Source organism: Pelophylax lessonae (genome assembly GCF_965119305.1).
Source record: "Pelophylax lessonae genome assembly, chromosome: 2".
NCBI lineage: Eukaryota > Metazoa > Chordata > Amphibia > Anura > Ranidae > Pelophylax > Pelophylax lessonae.
Window position 1 is genome coordinate 214,462,287 of NC_138769.1, and position 23,756 is coordinate 214,486,042.

The 23,756-nt window shown below is 39.2% G+C and overlaps 1 long non-coding RNA gene across 1 annotated transcript; it reads right to left on the reverse strand.

Annotated features, from left to right (window-relative positions):
- Nucleotides 1-926: 926 nt before the first annotated feature.
- LOC309545282 lies at nt 927-22,357 on the reverse strand. Its single transcript, XR_014224887.1, has 3 exons — nt 22,219-22,357; nt 21,118-21,222; nt 927-1,207 (listed from the first exon to the last, which is right to left on the reverse strand). It is a non-coding gene; the product is annotated as an uncharacterized lncRNA (long non-coding RNA).
- Nucleotides 22,358-23,756: the final 1,399 nt, after the last annotated feature.

A 23,756-nucleotide genomic window follows, 5' to 3' on the forward strand; every position in this document is an offset into this window, starting at 1 on the left:
CATGGTCAGTCATTGGGTGCCTGAGTGGGCTCTAAACACTAAGTCCTACGATACAGGGATCGAATTTCGGTTGGTTCAACAGGAACTGGCCGAGATTCGAACCGTTAATGGGCAGGCTGAATGCACCAAGTTGGTCAATCAACTTGGGTACAACCAGCCTGCCGGATTTCTCTTATGATTATCGCTAGTGGATGCTTTATCACAATTGCTTGGCAGGAGGGATTTCCCTGTCAGCATTGTCTGTATTGATGGGAGAATCATGAGAATTTCTTTCCTGCAGTCCGTGGTTGTAGGAAAGAAATTTGCACTGTGTATGGCCTGTCTAAGCAGAGCTGCATGGAACTGTATACAACACCAACTCAACAAACAATGCTCTAAATTGCAGGGTTCCTTCATCTGAAAACTCCAAATCAAAAGCTGAAAGCAAATATTACTTTTCATTATACCCTATTGTACATGTGGGATTTGAATTGTCACCATTTTGTGGTATAATAGCAAAACAATATTTGGAATATACACCAAGCCTGGCACTTTATATTTTAAAGTGTATCTAATTCCTAGAACAAAGGTATTGTAGTTTACCAGTCTTTAGATGTGGTGGCTGAATTTTCCTTTTTTTTTTTTTTAATAATTTGTCACTTCTACTAGCAATACAATTCCTGGTCACTAGGGTGACAATGCTCATGCGCTGGAGAACACGTGGGAGAGGTTATGTAATCAACAAAGGGAACTCAGGCAGGGAGGAAAAATAAGAATGTGTAAGATTTCAGAGAGTCATTGCCAGCTTACTACGGGAGTCTCACTGGATTTCTGGCAGGACCAAATTAGGATAGGCAAGATAAAACGAATTTGTGTCCATGGTATATAACAGAACAAAAGGTAGATAATAACAGACGATCATTGATAGGGTTTACATACACTTTCATCTACTTTCATCTAAAATAACTTGAGCCTTGCACAGGGACATGCAACAGAAACAAATAAATAAGGAACAAAATGGTAGCAGTGTGGATTTTTTATTTTCCTCAGAGGAAGAAGCATGTCTCTCTTCTTGTGCAAGAAAAAGATGTGCTACAGGCAGTAATGTCAGAGACCCAGTAGCCAGATGTAGCTGCTGAAATTTAAAACAGGATCTACACTGGTTACTGAGCGACCAACACCACTAAAATTGTTTGTCTTCACAGATTCTAAACCAGCTTCTTTCAGCCTGCAAAATAAAAAAATAAAAAAAGTTCATAGTTAATTGTCAGAGTCCAAATGGATGAAAAAATACAGTAAAAGTCGAAGGCTCAGTAGTCATCTTAAAAGAAAATTGTGTTCTTATGTTGATTGTGTTTTTCTTTTCATTCAGCAGGCCAGCATTGGCTGATGAAGCAGCCAACATTCCTGCTTAAGTATATAGTACTGCATCTGAAAATATATTATCACCCAACTCCAACAAACGTTTTGGATAGAGTGTGAGAGAAAAGAAATGTCTGTGACTTTTTCCTCCTGGGATGAGAAGTAGAAGGAATTTCCCCAGTTCTAACCAAGGCAGGAATAACCATGAACCTAATAATGAAGCCAATTCTGTTTTACATAATGCTCTACAGGTCAATCTGTGAACCTCTGTTACAGTGTGTTTTACAAATTGTGATACAGGTCTACTTTGAGGGCAGTATTAATTGAATGTAATAAATAAAATTGTGAAAAATCACCCTATATAACTGTTGTTTAATAGAAGATACAAATACTACCTATAAGTTCAAATTTCTTGACTTTTACGTAAACCACCAAAAAATGGCAATTTATGGATAAAAGCACCTAATACCAATGTTGCCTTTCTCTTCGGAATAAAACACTTGCACAGAAGCTAAAACTTAAACTGTAAGACCTAGTTCGAAAAAACATTATAGAGCTTTTAAGGCTGCTGTAAAAAAAAATTCAAAACGTGCCCGAGGGAAAGAACAGTCACTAAAGAGAGAAAAATTCACATGTATAAAAACATATTATTAAATGGGTAAAGTTTTATTAGCATTGAATAAATACTTTCTGATGTGAAAAACAAATGCAAAACAGCATCCAGACAACAGAGGTTATATGGCGGGACAATAGCTTACATATATAAGATTGTGCAAGGTGTGTGAAATAAAGCTGACTGCAGGGCTCTTGAGTCATACATGTAGGCTTGTTAATACCTGTTAAAATGCTTCGACTTTACAAGGTCTCGCTTTCAAAATGGAAGCCAATCCCCCTTTGATATGAAAAAGCCACATTCCAGCTTTGAAATATTTTGGTGATGATCTAATCACTAATCTGTAAGCCTCACACATCAGAGCATGCTTAATGAAAGTTGCCCGTCCTGGGCAGCAGCCACCAATAAAATTCCAAACCGCAGTCAAACATTAGTGTTAGAGAATGGTACGTTGAATCTGACTGGCTAGTGTTAATGAACAGCTATTATTAAACTGAAATTCTCTGATAGTCATGTGTATTCAGATTCAGAGAACTTTATTAATCCCAAAAGGAAATGATGATGGGTCACATGTAATCATTACATAAAGGTCACCTCAAACAGGACTTTCTATTGTTCTTGGATATGTTCCTGTAGGTAGTAGATAAATATTACTCACATTCATCTGAAGAAGCTAAGTCTTGATATTATCAGGTGAAGAATGAGTCAACATTTATATTTAAAGTAAGATCATAAACACTTGAAAATGTATTACAAGATTTAATAGGGCTAGACATATTAAGAAATGTATATGTATATATGATATATCAGGAATAAAATGTGTGTCACTTACTGGGCTGCTCTTAAGAAACATTTAACGTGTTACTAAACCCAGTAAACAGTAAAATCAGTCTGTATTTTCAGTAAAGCATGCTTGTTATACTCACTGTGGAACCTAAGGGATAAATCCTCTGCATCATGTAAAAAGGCTTTTTGATCCTGGCTTCTCTGATGCTCCCCTCTTTCCACTGTCCCCTGATAATTTCCTGATAACACAGAGGCTATGGAATCAGGCTGCACATGCACAGTACAGTGTGTATTGCTATAGAGGCTTTTTTCGTGGGAGAGTGCATGGCACAGGGCCAATCAGCACTGTCCAGACAGAATGTCAGGGGTCTTGCAGTCTCATAGAACAGTCAAAAAAATCCTCCTACAAGCTTTAACCAGTGTTTGGCTGGACACTAATAGAAGTCACAAAACTGCTCTAACTGCTGATGAGAAAAGGTATTTAGCAGTTTATATTTTCTAAAATATTTTCACTTCCATGTGTACTGTGGGAGACCGGATTTAGTGAATGCAGGGTCCTAGGTTTAGTAACACTTTAAATCCAAACTGATCAATAATATAAAATGGAAACATTCTTTCTGTCTATAAAGATAAAATGGCCAGTCGTCATTGATGTGTGATTAGTGAAAAGATAGCACATAGCTGAACACATTTTTTGCATTCACTTGCACATGTACTGAATGCCATATCATGCCACTCCAGCAAACTTACACAACATTCAGTAATAAAGTGAATAGTCTTTATCTTTAGTAGCTCAAAGGTCTTTTCTCTTCCTCTCTAAGTGTATGCGCAAGACACAAAAAGGTTCACATTTTCCTATAAGGTGCTAAGATAATTTCATGATATAATTCCATGGTTCTTATTCACCATGCTGTAATAGCGCTGTCATGGGACTATCATTAGAAATACACTGAAGCTGCTGTTGCTGAGCAATCCTCTTTAACTGCTACTTGCATGGCTTTTTTTTTTTTCACTATAGTTTATATCAATGACCTTTAACCGGGACACAGGAAAGTACTTCTGAGATTACTTTAACTTACCGGATCTTCACGATTGTCAGAAACTCAGACAACTTAAAGACTAAAGTCAGTGGATCAGCATCCTGTATCAGGAGACCCTCTAATTCTTTTATGATAGGTTTACTTTAAAGCTGACGTTTAGGAATTTTACTGCATAGTTACGTTGGTCCATCTTGGACCAATGTAAGTATGCATGTCTCATACCTGAGCAATCTCCGTAAAAGTTGCAAATCAATGTAGTAGTTGCTGCTACCGCAGTGATAGCAATAGTCTTTGTGGTCCAATGCCAAGCGGCTGCCCTTCTGCATAACACAACAGGGAGTTGCTCGTTGAGCACTGTTGCCATTCACAGAACACCATGTATTTTTTCCAATAATCTTCTCTGATTAATTGAGGTGGAGATCGTGACATCACCACCCTGCCTCTTCACCTAATCCCATCAGAGAATGCCTTGAATTAATTGAAAAAAATACAACACATTCCGCTAAATGAGCTAACCTGTGTATTAACTATGTAGAAGGGCAGCCACTCTGCACTGGAACCAGAAGACTGCTGCTATCACTGTAGTAGTAGCAACAGCAGGGAACACTCAGGTATGAGATATGAATACTTAAGTTTTGTCCAAGTTGATCCAACGTAACAAAACAATACAGTAAATACAAGTTAAATGATGCTCATTAATAATGGTTGATGAGCTTTATAATGTGCCTTAGGTGCTACTGAAGATTGATCAATTATTGCTAATTTTTTCCTTACTTTTTATATTAGCATTTAAAGTTTTCAGTCTTTAAATAGAACAATATGCAGTATGAACTTCCCAAGGTTGAGACATCACTCACAATGACTACACAGCGATAAGTCCATGTATTAGCTTCTCAGACACAATACCAAAACCTCCAGACCCTCAGCTTGTTAGCAAACAGAACTATTTCAGCTAGGTGAAAAGTATTTTCCTCTACTTGACTAAGCCTGTAAAGAAATGCACTCAGCGGCATTCTAATTACAATGCACATTAAGCAGAGCATGGTGATATCTGTTGCCAGCAATGACACGACTGTAAAGATTGCCATAAACCATGTAATTTAATCTGAAGTTTGTTCACCGAAAACGCTTTTTTCTTATTTCGGTGAAGTGAGGTAAGGTGGGATGCCGCACTTTAAGGTAAGACAGCCTCTTCTGTCATCTTAATGAAGTACATACACTACCACATACTCCTGGTCAGTGACAATAGAAGCTCAGCCATGCAGGGACTGAACATTTCACCACTATATTTAAGAATCAAATTCATACATACTAATTTTAAAGGGAGTAACCCATATCAGCCAATCAGAAGTCACCATGTACTGCTATGACTCCATTAGAGTGAATTTATGCTTACTTGTTTGATGCGCTGTTAAACAAGAAAAGCTGCATACGAAGATGTGTAGGATTGACTAGATAATATTTATTTACAATATTGGTGTAAAATATTTAGTAAAAACAACAGTTCACATTCCGTTATAGAATATAGTTGGGGAATTAAAAAAATTCTGAGTTGAGAAATTCTTAGATTTTAAATAACTCTTGCGTGTTTTCTTGCGGTTTTAGATGGCTGAGCCACAAACCACAGGACACTAAAAAAATTAGCAAGGTCAGTGGATTAAAGTGTGCCCTGTTTGTTAAACAAAGTATTATGAAGTAAAGAGCATTCCAGGCACTTTAAATAATTTGTTTGTGTCAAACAAATTATTTGTATGCAGAATGGGCTGGCTGCTTAGACTGTAGTATACTAAAGTAGCTTGTGCTACGTAAGGTATGCAGCGCTGTGTTCCCCGGTTTACTTCTGGATATAGAGATAATCGGTCATACCGTATATCTGCCATTTAGGAGAAGGTTTGTATGTTTTCAATGAATGCTAAGCTTCCTCTGGTCGAAGTGGAGATTGTGACATCATCTGCCTACCTCTCCACCTTGGTCAACCAGAAGATGTCTTGTATTTGTTGAATAAAACATATTTCCTAATTGTCAGAGATTTGGTACTACAGACACTCTGTATATCCGCAAGCAGAATGACACTTGCTCTGCAATAAACTCGATGACGTAGCTTAAAAATGCTAAAGGATAGAAATTAGAGGCAACAAATAGCAACAATTGGGGGTTGATTTACTAAAGCTAAAATAAAGATCAATCAGCTTCCAGTTTTTGTTTTGTCAAAGCTTTATTCAACAAGCTGAAGTTAGAAGCTGATTGGCTACTATGCACAGCTCCACCAGATTTAGCATTCTCCAGTTTTAGTAAATCAGCCCCATAAAGTTATTTGACCTGTGGCTGAGCTTCTTAGCGACAAATCAACAGCAACAATTATGATTATTTCACTAGTTATAAAATGCACATTAAAGATTTGTGGCATTAATTGCTACTCAAAATTTACCATTCTGATATGGCCCTGAATCTGAATAAGACACTTTACTGCACAAACTTCCTAAAAATTGAAAGCCTGTTTCTAATGGCCTACAGTGCAGATGCAAAGTGCAAACATTTGTGGTTTCAGATTTTCCTAACGACTTGCATTTACAGAAAAATCTAAAGCTACTACATGCTGATACATTGCTTATCTTTTGTGGGTAAATAAACTCCTGAAGTGTGCTGCAGCTCCTTGACTGGATTTATATAGCTGTTTAAAGCCATTAACCTCCATAGATGGCTGTACGCAGCACCTGGGTGCTAGCTAGAGGCGAATATACTGGGGACATACACTATATTGTCTGAAACGACTTTGTGCATGAGCCCTAAAGAGCCACGGTCAGCTTTCCTGGCCACCATATACTTACCTTACACCTTGAAGCACCTTGCTCCTTTTCAGCTGTGGCAGTGTCTGTGACCAGCTCACATGATAGTTTTCAGTTCTAGCAATTGTATGCTTGAAAAATGCACATCACAATGGAGCAGGTCACATACACCTCAATACCCAGAAGATCCAGATAGTGTTGGCAGCTGCACAGGAGCAAAGCTCTGCAAGGGAAGTAAGGTGGTATCGGGGGTCAGAGGATGCCTGTTCCAGAACAACATACTCTTTCCAGAGACACTGTCATTTTATTCTGCATGATCTTTAAAACAATCACAAGCATGTGTACATTTCTAGTGTTAGTTTAGTGGTTAAGAATACTGGTCAGGCATATCAAGTTCGCTTGAAGGCTGGCTATACCTTATACAATTTTCTTATTTGATTTCCTTTAGCTTTACCTTCAACTTTGTAGTGCAAGGGCCTGTCTGATTGCATGCAAATTGAAGGTGTTTAGGTTTGACCTCGTATTACAGTAAAACCTTGGATTGAGAGTAACTTGGTCTGAGAGTGTTTTGCAAGAGAGGCAAATTTGTAAAATTAAATTTTGACTTGATAAACAAGTGATGTCTTGATATACAAGTAGGGTCATGTCACAACTGAGTATAAAAGAGAAGAGAGGCGCCTCTAAGTGTAGCACTATGGTTACACTTAATGAAGGTACAACATTTAGCAACTCACATTGATGATTAAAACAGGCACATCTAAGTATGACGGCATCCTGGATAAAGCTGTCCACATAGACCATCCTCCGCACCGCCATCGACGTCATCCCTTTCACTCTGCGCTCCACGAGCAATTCAAGCCTCGCTTTCAAATAGATCTACTGCAACTGCAAGGGTAGTCTTTCCTGCCACGATTGCAGACTGAGAGCGGTGAGAGCTGGTTGTGCGGAGTATGGTTTATGTGGACAGCTTTACCCCAGATACCTGCATTCATAGATGTGCCTCTTTTAATCATCAACCATGTGAGTTGCTAAATGTTATACCTTCATTAAATGTAACCACACTACTACTGCTACACTTAGAGGCACCTCTCTTCTCTTTTATACTCTGTAGCTCCTGCTGGATTTTTGCTCCTAATCCCCTTGTGAAGGCTGCCATTTGTGTATGGACATTTTATGGTTACACAACCTATCACATTGCTATAATCTTTTTATATGGACTATAAACTGAAGGACTTATGAATAAATTGTTGTGAAACGAATCATCTGAGTTTCTATTATTTCTCTTGGGGAAATTCGCTTTGATATACGAGTGCTTTGGATTACAAGCACGTTTCCGTAACAAGTTATGCTTGCAATCCAAGGTTTTACTGTATATGGTTTTGATAAATCTAATAGAAAATTGTACAAGAAAATAGTATAATATATGACCAGCCTTAGGGCAGCTTTCACTAACTGCAACAGTTAGATCATAAATGAATAAAATGAGTGTGTATAACACCTGCAGCTTAAAGCGTATTCTTTGATATCTATATTTATATTATATAATGCTGAATTATCTACTAGATCTCCATAAAATTAGTACTAAAAATTCAGAAAAAAAAACATTCAATAAGGCAAAGAGCAAACTGCAGTAACCAATAGCCTCAAATCATATCTATTTTCAGCGACCTAAATGAATGTAAAAAATTTGATGTGCTACTCTGGTTGTTACACTTTGTACTCTAGCTTTGATCCTTCAATGCTATATTTCATAAGCCTTTAAAATTTGTAATAACTTGGATTATGTTAAAAAATGCACGTCGTATATGAAACCAGCGTCAGAGCATTTCAGATGCAACCTAGGTTACGTAACAATGAAGTCACAGTCAGCCAAGGGTGTGTTTAATGTTATTTTAGATCACACATACCTAAAACCGTGTGACCATTATTTAAACAATATAATATCACCAGCTGACTGTCACTTGACTGTGACGTTCATTATTTAGTAAATTGCAGCAATGAAAAAAAAAACCTCTTTTAAAGGACAGCCTGAGCATTCCAAGGAACCCTCCTGCCAAATAGCTCCTTCATTCACACTCCTTCCAGAGACTACTAGTATGAGCAAGCCTGGTAAGGTGTGTTTCTTGCACAACTCACCACAAAACAAGCTCCCAAATGCCAAGTCACATGCAGAAACAAAAGTCATACCTCAATAGTTTCTTTAATGGAATTCATTGCTGTTCCACAATAATTACTCTTACTTCTCATGTAGAACCTGATGGCTATGCTTGGGAAAGTCTAGACTCATTACTGCAGACATCAATGCTGAACTAAAAAGTAAATTTTTTGGGCACAAGCGCTCCTCAGTTTCATGATATGAATATGAAATTCAAAACAAAAAAACAAAAGAGAGAATACAATGATGCTTTACAATTTAAAAACCCTGTATTTTGGTGCTTACGGTTTTCTTTGCATCATTCATAATGTGGAAATTACATTCTCCTTGCATTCTCTTTTTCTGCAGAAAAAGTTACAATAAATTTAGCCCTGATTCTAGCAGCTGTTTTGACTGTTGATTGGTACTCATAGCATTCAGAACAATTTAAAAAGTATTATAAAATAAGGTAACAGAAGAGCTGTTAAAGGAAAAGTAAGGCCAAAGCTATTTTGCCATACTTTTCCTATGGATCACAGGAGTGCACTTAATTATGCACTCCTGTGACATAGATTCAGCCGACAGTGGGTGGCTAATGCCACAGAGCCTGGTCCAGACTCTGCAGGGACCCCGACCATAATGGCAGAGTCCACCCTGATGCCTGACCGGCAGCTGGCTTTGCCTCTCGGTCCACCATTGAGAGCCTGGGCCAGCAGTTCCAAACCCCTTCACAGCCAGGTGCTCCAGTGAATGCTGGAGGGGCAGACAACGGAGCAGTGACTGACAGTCAGCACTCTGTGCTTGGAGTGGACCTAGGAACTGAGCAACCAGTGGTCTTTGATTGCTCAGTTCTCAGTGTACAGCTGGCGGGGGGATGGCTGCAGCATCGGATCCTAGGTAAACTATTTTTTACCTGGAGACCTTGGCAGTAACATCACTTCACTTTACAATGGGGTTGGGAAAGGGATCGTTGTGTTTCTTTATGTCACTTCTACACAACCTTTTTTCTTGTGTGAAGACTAAAGATCCTGGAAGTACCAAAAGCAGGCTGACAACACTACCTCGTATTTAGCAGCAGCATTATCAGCCTGCTGTGCAACCTGCTTTAGATGGCCATTGGGCTGCCTACCTAATACATGGAATAGGCAAACTTAAAAGCCAACAGCGTGAGCACACATGACAGACTGAAATTGATGCTGCAATTTGCGAGGCGTTGGCTTACGTTGTCAGTGTGCTACTGTTACTGGCAGGATCTTTAGCCTTCGTACAAGAACAAATGTTTTGTGGTAGTGATATTAAGGAACACAATGACCCCTCCTCCAGTCCTGATGCAAAAGGAAAGTGATCTGAATAGGTCAGGGCTACTTTTAAGCTAACAAAATGGAATGTAAACAGAAATAGAAATAACAAATGCGGAATAAATGCACAGTGATCATGGAACCTAGTGCTCCATTGTTTGTAAGGCTGGAGTTCAGCTTTGGGAGACTCATTTGCTAAAAACAAAATTTCATCTTAGCCTGGGCTAACCTTAAATGCACAATCACTTTAGGCAAATAAAAAATAGAAATGTCTCCTACCTAACCCAATATCTGAACTGAACAAAGACTAGGTTGATGATGAAGTAAAATACCTGTAGACAAGGAAGAAAAACTGGCACATGATAGAAAAAGCCAAACAGTGAGATTAGATTTTTCAGGTACTACAGCACATGTTTGTGTGTGCATGAATGATCTACGTATGTGCTAATGGTTTGCTGATTGTCATCATTTTGTTTTATTATTGCATTCGATTTCCAGTCAACTAACAACTGCAACCTGTATATAATTTTGCTAATAATCCCCAAGTGTCTCATTCATCTTTGGCAAATCCTGCAATTGTAAAATACCAAAATTGTTTACTGCTTGTTTTATTGCCCATCTGGGTATACTGCTGTTATGTTAGGACTTTTTTTGTTTATAAATAATAATGCCAGTTACTCGCTTTATGGCATGGTTACAGGGTTTTCCATAAAAGCAACAAAAGTAAAAGTGGTATCACTAATGTGTGTGATTAATGTAACACTCACATCCTTGCCCCTCCTTGGCAAGCCTAGAGTTCAGAGTTCACTCCTGGCAGTTATTGTGGGTTTCCTTGTAGATGTTTGTGGGATGACTGTGCAGACCACATCCACATTCTCAGATATATTTAAGATCCCCTAACCAAACTGCCTCCAGAAAAGCAGGAACTGACTCATTTCATAGAGGCCAGCTTCACGAGGCTTAGAAAAATGTTGCCTGAGACTAGATGGTGAAGGCAAGGATCACAAGATCAGAGCTAAAGCTCTCATCCAAGTTTTGCATTCTTGCTGGTTTATTTATACATCATAGAAAGATCATAATGGATAGATTTTTTTACACTCTATGCTAGGTTTCACCATCTTTCCAATGTACATTTTTTTGTTGATATAGTTTTACTAAAACAATGAGATGAAACACAAGGAACTTTGATTGCATGTCACTTTTTGAGAATAGACCTTGAAATTAAATTTCCTACAGACGAAAGGGGAGCATTGTTCTGTCAAAGTAGTTTTGTCTCATTTTTTTTTAATCTATTGCTATGGAAAACCTCTATATAAGCTTAACAATTGTCACAAAGAAATCCATTTTACCTAAAAAGCGGGGCCACTCCATTAGGAGAACAAGCTAAGATTTGGGCTGACCGTCAAGGATCCTACCAGTGAAGGACGGTTCACAATTTTAGTTTTTAGTACTAAGGCACTTGGGGGACACCACAATTAACCAACCAAACTGCACAATAGGCACATATGCAGTCTATTCAGCTTCCTTGACTCATAACAATATTTTGTTTGAGAAGCTGAGTGGAAAAAGGACTTAACTGCCTGTTTCAGTCTTAATCAAAGTCCTACTGAATGACAGGAATTTTTGTTCAGCTTGTGCTATGCTTTAAAAAAACATCACTGCAAAACCAAATCTTTATTTCACTCTCTTCTAGTAAGACACTGCTATGACCTACAAGTACATATTAATGATGCTATTGTTTGTTTCTTAATCACCACTCACTCCTGCTACCCATATTCCATTAACTCAAGGACATGAAACACGCTAAAACATTGATGTAACCCTGCATACCCTAATACAGTAAACCCCCGCTCCATCGCGGTTCAGTTTTTGCGGTCCCGGTATATTGCGTTTTTTTTTGTAATGTTATTTTACTATATAAATCGTTAAAAATGAAATATTTTTGTGTTTTCCATAGCTCTTGCTATGTCTCTCAGTATCTTTTATGTGTTTAAATGAGTTTCTATTGTTTTAAAAGTGTGTTTAAAGACCTTAAAATGCTATTACACGTACAGTGACAGTAAAAAAAACATGCCTACAATGCATTTTAATAGGGTTTTTCTATTTTGCGGATTTTCACTTTTCGCAGCTGGGTCCAGAACGTAACCCCCTCAATGGAGGGGGGTTTACTATACTTTTATGTGGCTCATGATGCTTATTTAATCAAATTGAAATAAAATAATATTATATGAGGTCCACACAGATTATGATGAGACAGATTCATTGGGGTTGATTAATCCTTTTAAAAAAATGCCCGTTCCCACCATTGTACCTTTTGTGCCTCATGTCTTAGTGTGTATGTATCTGATACACAATTAAGCAATTAATTTTATACTTAAACTCTTCCAATAAAAAAAAAACTCTTCTAACAAAAAGTTAGAACCTATATTTATTTATTTCCTTGTGAGGAGATCCAGACTACCTTTGTTGCCTTGTAAGCATTATCACTGAGCCAAAAAAGAGGGAATATCTAAGATCTTTCTGCTGACACATGAACTGAAGTTAGTGGGGAAACTGCCTAATGGGGACACATGCCTTGGTAAAACCTGTGAAAGGTGTGATTTCTCTAACTTTCTTAGGATTTCTTACTACTTCCTGTTGTTTCTCTGTGACAAGAATTTTCCTTCGAACCAACAGAGGTTTTAGCCCTGTACTAATCTTCTAGAAAATACGTTTTGGATGGAGTTCCACTCCAAGCACCTGGTCAATGTGACTGGAGGACTTTTGCATATAGCACATTTTTGTATCATTTGAGCAACAAAGCCTATTCGTCATTCAGATTTTCCATTTTTACGTCCCTATGTAAAAACAACCTTTTTTAAGAAATGCCATATTTTGTGGCACATGGCAACCACACCCAACTAAGAAGTCATGTTGATTCACAGGATAACTATTTTGTGTTTGTCATGCCAGTCTGCGGTTTATAAAATGTGGTGATGACTGACCACCAGAGCAGGTCCTGGCTACATACTGCTTTCAGGAAATATATGATTAGTGGTTGTCAAATCTAACCCTTGGAATATGTTGTGCTATTACAGCATATCCTTAGAGACTTGAGCTATCACACCCCATCAAAGTGGAAATTCCATAGCATTAATTTCATCAGGCTTTAATTGCTAAATAACAGTGTAGTTCTATTTTATGGCTAAAAAACAGGGGATACATTTGGCAGTAAATACTATTTATGAGTTTCTTAAACCTGTTCTCAAGTACCATAGCCAATACAAGTTTTTAATGTCTCTGACAGGTGAAATAATAACAATGGATCTTTTTAAAAGTTACAATAGCACCCCTGTAAAACATGTCCTGTTATGCCTCGTTTCCACTGAGCGGAACGGTTCGGGTCGGTACAGTTTAGAAGGGTTGGAATGGTCCGGCCTATTCAGGTGAGCGTTTCCACTGCAAGTCGGACTGCCAGGGGCCATGTGGGGTTTACACCAAATGCCTTTTAACGTGAGCATTGAGGTTTTTTTGTCAGCCAATCAGTGGAATGTATCGTGTGATGCCAGTAGCTCCGCCCTAACCGTACCGTACCATTTCCTATGGCCCTACATCTGAAGGAGGACCAGGAATGGTGCGGATTGGTTCGGTTGTATGGGCCACTTTCATAATGGAAACACTCAAAATAGCGTACCGTACCGAACCGACCCAAACCGATCCGCTCAGTGGAAACGAGGCATTAGTGGTCCAGTAGGACCAGATGTAGGAAACAATCAATATTCTTGATTATTAGATCCATACAATGGTAACATGATTATCATTGTATGGTTTATTAGATCCATACAATAATTCAAGGTATCACCAAGTACACCCCAACAGCACTTCTGAGTAAATTATAAAGGAAATGTTAAATAGGAAGTCATATGTCTTCAACACAACCATCTCTAGGTGTAAGGTATAAAATAAATCTGACCCTTTTATTTTTCTGTAATTTATACACCCATTAATAAGCCTTGGTTTTATTTTAATGAGAGATATCTTAATGAATATATGTGCATATTTTACACAAGGAATTTATTAACCCTTTCTAGCTGTTGGATGCTAGCCATTTAAATGTTTGCAACTCCGGGGGCATGATATGAGCTTCCTGGTCATGTGATCATTCCAACTGGCTGTCACAGAGGGGCTGATTTGCTAAAACTGAAGAGTGCAAAATCTGGTGCAGCTCTGCAAAGAAACCAATCAGCTTCAAGGTTGTTTTTGTCAAAGCTTAATTAAACCAGGTAAACTTAGAAGCTGGCTGGCTACCATGCACTGCTGCACCAGATTTGGCAGTCTCTATTAGGGCTGAACGATAGTCGATGTGATATCGACTATCGTGCTACGGGCGTGGGCGATAGTCACATCGCCGAACATACGATAGTAGGCATAGGCAGGGAGAAGTCGGGAGGACTCACAGTGGTTATAAAAGGTAGCAGAACACAGCCCGACATCCGTCCCACACACGTTCAGTCTGCCTGCCTGCAGCTAGTTCTCTTGACTGAGTGGTGAGCAGTGCGCCGTGAGCAGCTGCACAGCTAACCAATCACACGTGCCTGCACACCTGATTGGTTCGATGTGCCGCTACTCACGACGTGATTGGTTCCATGTGCCGTGCTCACTGCTCGGTCAAGAGAACTAGCTGCAGGGCGGCAGACTGAACCTGTGGGACGGATGTCATGTCGGGCTGTGTTCTTCTACCTCCTACCACCACTGTGAGTCCCGACTCTGCCTAATCCACACTGTCAGTATCTTCTGCATTCCACCCAGTTCAATATTGCAATATATATAGTTGAAAAACAAATATCGCAATGTACTTTTTTCCCAATATCGTGCAGCCCTAGTCTCTATTTCTAGAAAATCAACCCCAGTGATTAGATGATTGCCCCATCCCACCAGTTGCCAACTGGAAACAGTGACTGCGAGCTGTCAATTACATTGCGGTCACTGTACTGGGGGCACAAAAGCTTACAGCACAAAACATCACTTCCAGCCTTATGCATATACAAGGCAGTCCGGCATTAAAGCCCACTGCCATACTGCTACATATATGTAGCTGCCCTTTTTTTCATATACTATAGTATAATAAAATAGGACAGGGTGGCATCACAGCACACAATTAGGAGACAGTGACATAGAACTGTCATTCTTTAACAGAATTTGCCTTAACAAAGATTGTCATAGACAGTATCAATAGGTATTTTAAATAAAGGCTGCAGGTGTAAAAATATTAAACACGACTTTTGAGAGTTATGTTAAAGGTTGCAGGATTTTAGTATTTGTGTTTTTAATTATGCTTAAAATTTTTCATTTCAGGAATGTTCATTTGTTCAATTTTCTAATCATTAGTGGGGTCAAAAAGATATTCATCCACAGTGATGAGAAAGTTTGAGGGAGCAGGAAGAAAAGTTTTTCTTTTTCTTACAGAAGCCAGTCTAATGACCAGTTTTTGTTAAACAGAGAGGGGTAAACATGTACTGAAATTCATCCGGTTACTCCTGAACCAGCTGAATTTTGAATTTAGGTTGAGGTTGGTTGCAGACCAGCAGGGTGCAAAAAGGTTCCACAATGGCGAGTTTTCTATGGCCAAACATAATGACTCTCAGTGCAATGTCTGACAACTATGTAAGAACAGTGCAGCCATGACTACCAGGAAGAATGGTGATTAAAGCAGAACTTCACTCCTATTTTATACTCTCCTTCAGGAATCAAATGCAAATGTTTTTTTAGAGGGCAATGCATATTTTTTGGGGAAAGTACTTTGTGCTCCTGCCTTTCTTGTCTAGGCAGGAGCCCAAAGCCTCCTTGGATACTCTCATCAGGCATTTCAGGAGGCTTTGGGGTGCAATTATAAATGCACTGCACATGTGCCACCAAACGTCATCAGGGGGTCTACTGTAAGAAACTGGAAGAGGCAGCTGGCGCCCGGTGATATCAGCAAAGATGACAGCATGGTACCCACTGTGTGGTTGCCTTTGGTGCACTGCAGCAAGACAACACTGGATTGGTTGGACATGTATGTGTTTTAGAGATAAACCAGGAAACTATATAAGAGGGTTAAAAAAAAAAGAAAAAAAAATCACATAGGTGGTAAAAATTCCTAGTTAAAACATTCGAAGTAGACACTCCTTGCATTGTGGCAGCTGAATTGTATGATAGAAAACAGGCAGTTGTGAGTTAGTAGTAAATGAAAAGTGATACTTAAAGTATCATAATTTATTGGCTGTGTCAGTTTCCTTTCTCTCCTTCTCAACGGACCTTGCCCTTTTCATCAACGGTTTCATTCCACCCCCAACACACTGATCAGTATGTCAAGGTCAATTTAAACCGTGCTATCAGTATATATATATGCTTCATTAATTAAGACCTTATATAGTAACAGGCAGCAATCTGGCTTATTCAGTAGCACATTTATAGTTACTGACCACCTGACTGCAGGTGTTCATAAAAAATCTTAGACATGATTAAAGGATCACTAACATTTTATAGCTAGAGGAAAGAAAGTCGGGAGTTACTGGACAATACAGGTACAAACCAGCTTTCAGAAAATACTAAGACATTTTGGGAAGTCATGTTTGCAGTACAAGTCATCACTCAGGTGACTGAGCCTTGATGTATAAACAGTGCCCTACAGTACAACCAAGCAACAGAGCCACTCAAAGTGCGTTTTTGTAATTTATAAACGCTTTTTCTAAGCTGCAATAGATTATTAATAGCAAAGCAATAGGTGCTACAAGATACAGAACAATTTCCTCCAGTTTTTATAGGCTGTTCGCCTTGGATAATAAGAACTAGATATCACTTGTTTGCTTTCCAAATTGGACAATCTAATTGAAAAATATAATATAATATAGTAACTTTAGGCGAACCTTTTGACAAAGGTTCAGTATTAAGCACCTCTGTCTTTATTGGGCAACAGAGTGTTTGGAAATGCCAAAAGTGGCAAAAACTTAACATTTTTAAGACTTCCTAATATTTACTAAATGAGCAAACATGACATTGTTTTCCAGGTATCATTAAAAATTAATTTTTACCCAAGGTAGATTCCTGGAGCTTAAGGGTCCTTTCACATGATGCGCTGTCCGCGCGGTCCGTTCTCTGCTCAGCGGAGATCGACTTGCCGATCCCCGCTGAGCAGGCAGGTGACAGCTCCGTCTCCGCTCTGGTCCGACCGCATCTGGAGTATTCTGTCCAGTTCTGGTCGCCAGTCCTCAGGAGGGATGTGTTGGAGCTAGAGAGAGTCCAGAGAAGGGCAACTAAACTGATTAGTTGCCCTTCTAGGGGATTGGAGGACCTTAATTATGAAGAGCGTCTGCAATCGCTTGATTTATTCTCCCTGGAGAAGAGACGCCTGAGGGGGGACATGATAGCAATTTATAAATATCTCAATGGGGATCTTAGCTTAGAAAAAAAGCTGTTCAGTCGAAGGGATTGCATGAGGACTCGAGGGCATACAATTCGATTAGAGGAGAAGCGTTTTAACCTCAGGCAACGAGGGGGGTTCTTTACTGTTAGGGCTACAAGATTGTGGAATTCTCTACCACAAGAGGTGGTTTCTGCGGGTAGTATGGTGGCTTTCAAAAGACTTGTAGACGTACATCTCAAGGATCAGAACATTCAGGGCTATGTGAGATGATTACAGCCACACACACCTACACAGGTTGAACTGGATGGACTATTGTCTTTATTCAACCTCACCTACTATGTAATATATGTAACTATGTAACTATGTAAGATCCCTGCTTTCCTCTATGGGGGAATCGGATGAGAATGCACCGCCTGTCCGTTCTCATCCGATCCGCTGGACGGATGGAAAATAGGGTTTCCATCCGTCCGGATTTCATGGACATGATCAGAATGTCCCATGTCACCGCTGACATCCGCTGCCCCATAGGGAAACATTGAGGATCCGATCAGATCCGCCTAAAAAACTGACAGGATCGTTTGTGTGAAAGGACCCTAACTGACAGTTTAGTGATCCACAACCAACACATCTAAAATTAGGAACATTTACTAAAAGGCACCAACAACCTTGAGGATTATGTCATATATGGTTCTTACTACAATATATATTTTTGGAAATTATAATAACCTTAAGCACATGCTTTCTATAATCCTTCATTAACACTTAACTCTAGGAAAAACTGCTATAAAACACAAAAGGAAAGGAAACACATAATCAATTTCTGTCCATCCAGTCCTGAGATTTACACAGCATAGTTCCACTTTGCAGAGTGGTGGACCTTATTTTTCTTTGCTGCAGCTAACTGAAACTGGCCATATATGGTTTGTAATTCGTCCAGTTCAGCAGGGACTGACCCAAATTTTGATCCATGTGTGGCCATTTCTGCCTGACAGAATTCAATTGTTAAAGGAATGCTGGAAACCTTTTGTTGATTAGAAGCTGCAGCCAATGATCAGTGTGTTCTAACAGAAGAGAATCCCAGTATCAATATCACAGATTTCTTTATTGTTTAGAGATAGATTTGGATGTGATAGTAAAGAAATTCAGATGATGACGCAAACAGTAGATCTAAAAGCAGAATTATAACTAAATTTTTTTTTTTTTCAACAAAATGGTGGCCGTCTGTACGATTAAGCCCAAAAGAGGAAAGAAACGCATATGGGGAGTTCTCTACAGGTGAAGAACAGGAGCTGAAGCCATCTTTTACCCATCTCATTACATTTGTGCAACAGAGAAGAGGGGTCTGTGTGCAGGTGGTCACCATTTTGTTGAAGTCCACTGGAGCCTGACAAAGCCGATGTCTGTCTTGCACCAGACTTTTTACATGCTGATCCGACTGATTGAAGCGGCATTTGAGTGGTACTATTTTCGTTGATCTGGGCTAAAGAGATTTGTCCATTTTATTTGTTTAGAGAAGAGAAGGGTTGTAATGCTTGTCAGAGTGTTATTGCTATACGTGTCCTTGTGTGGAAATGTCATTCCTACTCACTGCCATGTCTGAGCTAAAGGATGTGGTGGGAAATCTCCCAACATGGGAACAGAGAGCAGACAGTAAATTAAAGATAACAGAGGTTATACTCCTTACCCAGTCTGTTCAGAATTAAAAAAAAATGCCTGACTTTAAGTGTTTAACTTTAACCCTAATGCTCAGTACACACGGCCCGAATGTCGGGGCGGCATTTGTCGGGTTCAATAGAAACCGGCCGACATTCGACCCATGTGTACTGCAGTCCGTCTAACAGAAGTCGGCTACTCGGCCTGCTTCTGTCGAAGAGGAATGACCCAAAAAAAGGTCTGCTGATCGGCTCCTGATCAGCGCTTTCAGCCAATGGCTGAGAGTGCTGACCAGAGTGATTTGGCAGGGGGGGCTGTCCTCCTGTCAGAACAGCAGGGGAGATCGCTGTACTAACGTTGGATTGTCAGTACAGCGGCTCCTCCTTAGCTGTCAGTTTTTTTTTTGTTTAGCCCTGCTGGGTTGAACAAAAAAAAACTACTAGTGTGTACTAGGCTTAAATATAAGTTGTCTACATGTAAAAAAAGATAAAACAAATATCCAAAGAGAAGCTGAATATTAGTATGGGTCACAAACATACTAGTTCAAACTTGTATTTTTTTTTTTTTCATTTTGGATAACGTAAGGAAAGGTAATGACCCCCCTGTCAGTTCTTTTTTTGTCAGCTATGTCCCAATGGGGAGATTTCTCTTTACATCTTTTCCCAGAGCCAAAACAGTAAGCAAGAGCAAATCCTTCCAAAGTGAGGGAATCCCCAGTTATCACCAGGGTCCCCAGAACGAGTGTCTTCATTGAAATATTTCCCTTCTATTACTATTCTGGCTACAACCCAAAATTTTGGATTTTCTTTTACTTTTACTATCGGTGATAATGGTAAATCGGACAAATAGAGTGAATCTTCCTTGGGGGACACAGACTGCATCAAAAACCTGTTCTAATCCAGCTTCATCAAAAACTGTAAAAAGGTTTGCCTTTGGCCCCTTTCACATGGGCTCTCCGATCGGGTCCGCCTGTCAGTTCTTCAGGCGGACCTGATCGGATGCTCAATGTACCTATATGGAGCAGCGTATGTCAGCGGTGACATGTCTGCTGACACCCGCTGCTATCCAATCCGATTCTGTCTGTGAAATCCAGAAGGATGGAAACCCTATTTTACATCTGTCTGGAGGATCGGATGAAAACGGACAGGCAGTCCGTTTTCATCCGATCTCCCTTAGAGGAGAGGGGGGACCTGACAGCTCTGTCTCTGCAAAGTAAGCGGAGATGGAGCTGTCATCTGTCGATCCCCGTTGAGCAAAACGGAGTCCATCAGGCGGAAAGGACCCTAAAGTTATACTCTCATGATTTCCATCTACAATCAAAAACCAACTATTGTGAAAAAGAAAGGGGCTGATTTACTAAAACTGGAGAGTGCAAAATCTGGTGCAGCTCTGCATAGAAACCAATCAGCTGCCAGGATTTTTTATTTTTTTTTGGCCAAATTTAATTGAACAAGCTGAAGTTAGTAGCTGATTGGGTACCATGCACAGCTGCACCAGATGTTTCACTCTCCTGTTTTAGTAAAGCAAGCCCGGAAATTATATTCTATCACTATTTTTATACAGCATACATCAAGCAATGCAGGTTCATATAAGTTCATAAAGTTCATATAAGTTTAGCATACATACAATATCAGAGTCTAAGAATTCGATCAGCAACACAAACTAGAGATCACTGCCACTTTTAAGACAGCAAGTATTTCTACAAGCAATTCAACAGAGCAGGATGAGGCACATTTGTAGTCACAGGGGTTGATTTACTAAAACTGAAGAGTGCAAAATTTGACGCAGATCTGCAATGAAACCAATCAGGTACCAGGTGTTTTTTCTCAACTGAACAAGTTCAAGTTAGAAGCCGATACCATGCCCAGCTACACCAAATTTTGCACTCTCTAGTTTTAGTAAATCAATCCCACAGACATGTTTTTTTTAGATTTGTAATAAAACTGGGCTACCCCACACACATACTGACTGATATAGAATCACAGATATCACAAATATAAGCCGAGTGCTTGAGATATTTAAACAGTAGGATGTGACATAACTAGATCACGCAGGAAGGAATGAGGATATGACGTTACTTACATAAGATCACACATGGTCATGTCATTAGTTTACGCAGTATCTGACTTCGCAAATTGGCATTTGATTCAGTGATGCTAACAGGCTGTTTTCTTTACTCCCCCAGGGCTGCAGAAACAACACAAGACAGTTTGTTCTTAATGTCACTCTTACGGCCATCACCATACCTCTGACAGTCATTTTTAACATAGCAACCAGGTCAAGTTCAACAAGTTATACACTGAGTTAGTAAATCGCTGCCACACCTACAGCGAAGGGGAAAATGTGACAACTCCTGTTTGTTAAGGGACATTGCTCCTAGCACATTTTTCCTTATCGCTCTTGGCTTCTTTTACACTATAAAACGAGCTTCCTGTTTAGATCTGCTCTTCGCTGAGTGGCAATAAAGAAATAGTTTGTGCTGTTATATCCCATTAAGAAGATAAAAAAAGCAATGATTCACAAAGTGAAATCTTAAACCTTTCTGGCATGGTGTAACTTATAACATAAAGAATACACAGCACAATGCATAAACATAAAAATAAGCATAAACATAAAAACAAAAAGGTAATATGGCATTTTCTACTACCAACTAAATATATACAGCATACAAGACAAATTAAAAAGAGAACATAGTGTACATGTAATTAAAACCTAATCAAATATTTCTGTACTGACAAGCCAAGAGTGGATTAAATACACACCGTGTACGTATCAGTTTACTTCTCCATTCCTTGCCATTGAAGTGTGTGAAAACTTTCCCAGTGTGAAAAGGAGCCTCCGTGAATGAATGGAATGGCTGAATCCCAGCCTCCCTATCTGCCTTATTTAAGTGAGTGCAGATCAGTGAAAAGGAACTGCTCACTGGCCGTGTCATGTGTCAGCAGCATTACGTTAGTTAGAAGTCATTCATTCCTACCATGTGGCTTACAGAAGACATTACTACCTGGAATAACCTAATCCCCACAAGGCAGGAATGCTATCGAAAAAACTCTACTGTTTAACATCAATGACTGTAAAACCTATACCAAACCATCACAATCTATCTACATTTATTTCTCATATGTTTGCAACGCCTTGGGAAAACAAAAGCTAATTAAGAACACATTTAACAACGTTACTTACCTAAAACTGATTTAATTTTGTGAAATTCCTCGTCTGTTAAAACTCCTTCTTGAACACTAAAGGGGACAGAAAACAGACATAATTTATAGAGCTTGAGTAACATCCTCTGGTTTTGTTAGGAAATCCAATCCTACTTTAAAGCAATAACGATGAGCACATGCATTCACACATGTTTCTCTCGTTTAGCGAAGCACAAAATCCTAGGATGACTCAAAAGTCCTAAATCCCAGTCCTTTGGTCCTTCCAAAAGTCTTTGCTTTCTATCAGTGGCATTGATAAATCCAGAGAAAAAGAAAACCATATTTACAGGCTCCCGACTGCCATCCGGCTTCGCTTGAACAGTGTGTCAGAAAGGCAGCTATGAGAAAGCTTAGTAGAACTCAAGTTCTTGGAGTCTTATAGAGTACCGCCAATTAGCAGCTGACCAATCACATGCTGTGGGGGTAAAAAAAAAAAAAAGGGCAGTCCCTTCTGAATCAAAGAAGTTCTGAATTAGTGAGGTTACACAAAGGACACTCATTCAGAAAAAAAATAGGCAGTGCTTCGGAGCTGAAAACGCCCAGGGAGAAACTGCAAGTACTTTAAATGCAGGAAACGCCTCGTACAGACAGGGATACTGTGCATTCAACAGAAGATCTCATCTCTTATACCAGGAACTCTGCTTGGCTCATATACGTACGCCAATAACGTGTAACGTAATAACGTGCTAACAAACACAGCACAAACTGCCCACTTGGGAATTCACACAGAAAATCTGCATCGTTACGTTTATCACTGTAAACCCCCCCGTAACTGAAAACTTCATCTAAGCTTCAGTGATCAGTGAAATCAGAACTTCCAGTTTCATTGCTTTTCCGTGATGAGTGGGGTGGGCTGATTTACATGATCTCATTCTAATTATCTGATTATCAACTTATATGATGGTAAAGCTGTGGTGTATATTATATGTAAATCTTTATGACATGGGAAAATACCATTACTTGATGGAAGTTCCACTTTTTACACTAGCTAGCTGATTATTTTATGTTTATGTTATTACTATTATGATTTTTATTACTGTGCAGTAGCCCACAGTAACCAATCAGCAATCTCTGCACTTAAATGAGGGATGTTGAAAATTGATTGCCTGCTAAGGTAGTCTGAGGTTTCTCATTTATTAATGCCCTTTGCTTTGCTAAATAAGCATATTTATGTTTATAATAATTTTAGGGTAGTGAAAAATATCTAGAGGTATAATAATCGTAATCATATTAATAATAATTACAAAAACCCAGCAAAAAGTACTTATTCCTGCTTAATATAGATGAAGTGGTTTTAAATCACACAGCTTGGCTAAATCGTTCACTGATACCAATTAGTGGGATTATCCAAGCAAATGAATTAGTAGAACTTTTGTGTGTTTGTGACTGTGGTAGATTTACTAAGGCTCCTTTTACATTAGCCCGTCTCCAAAGTCACACAATTTCTAGTGCGACTTTGGAGCTTGACTTTAATGCGACTTTCGGTGCGACTTTGATCTAACTTTACATCCTCTGGAC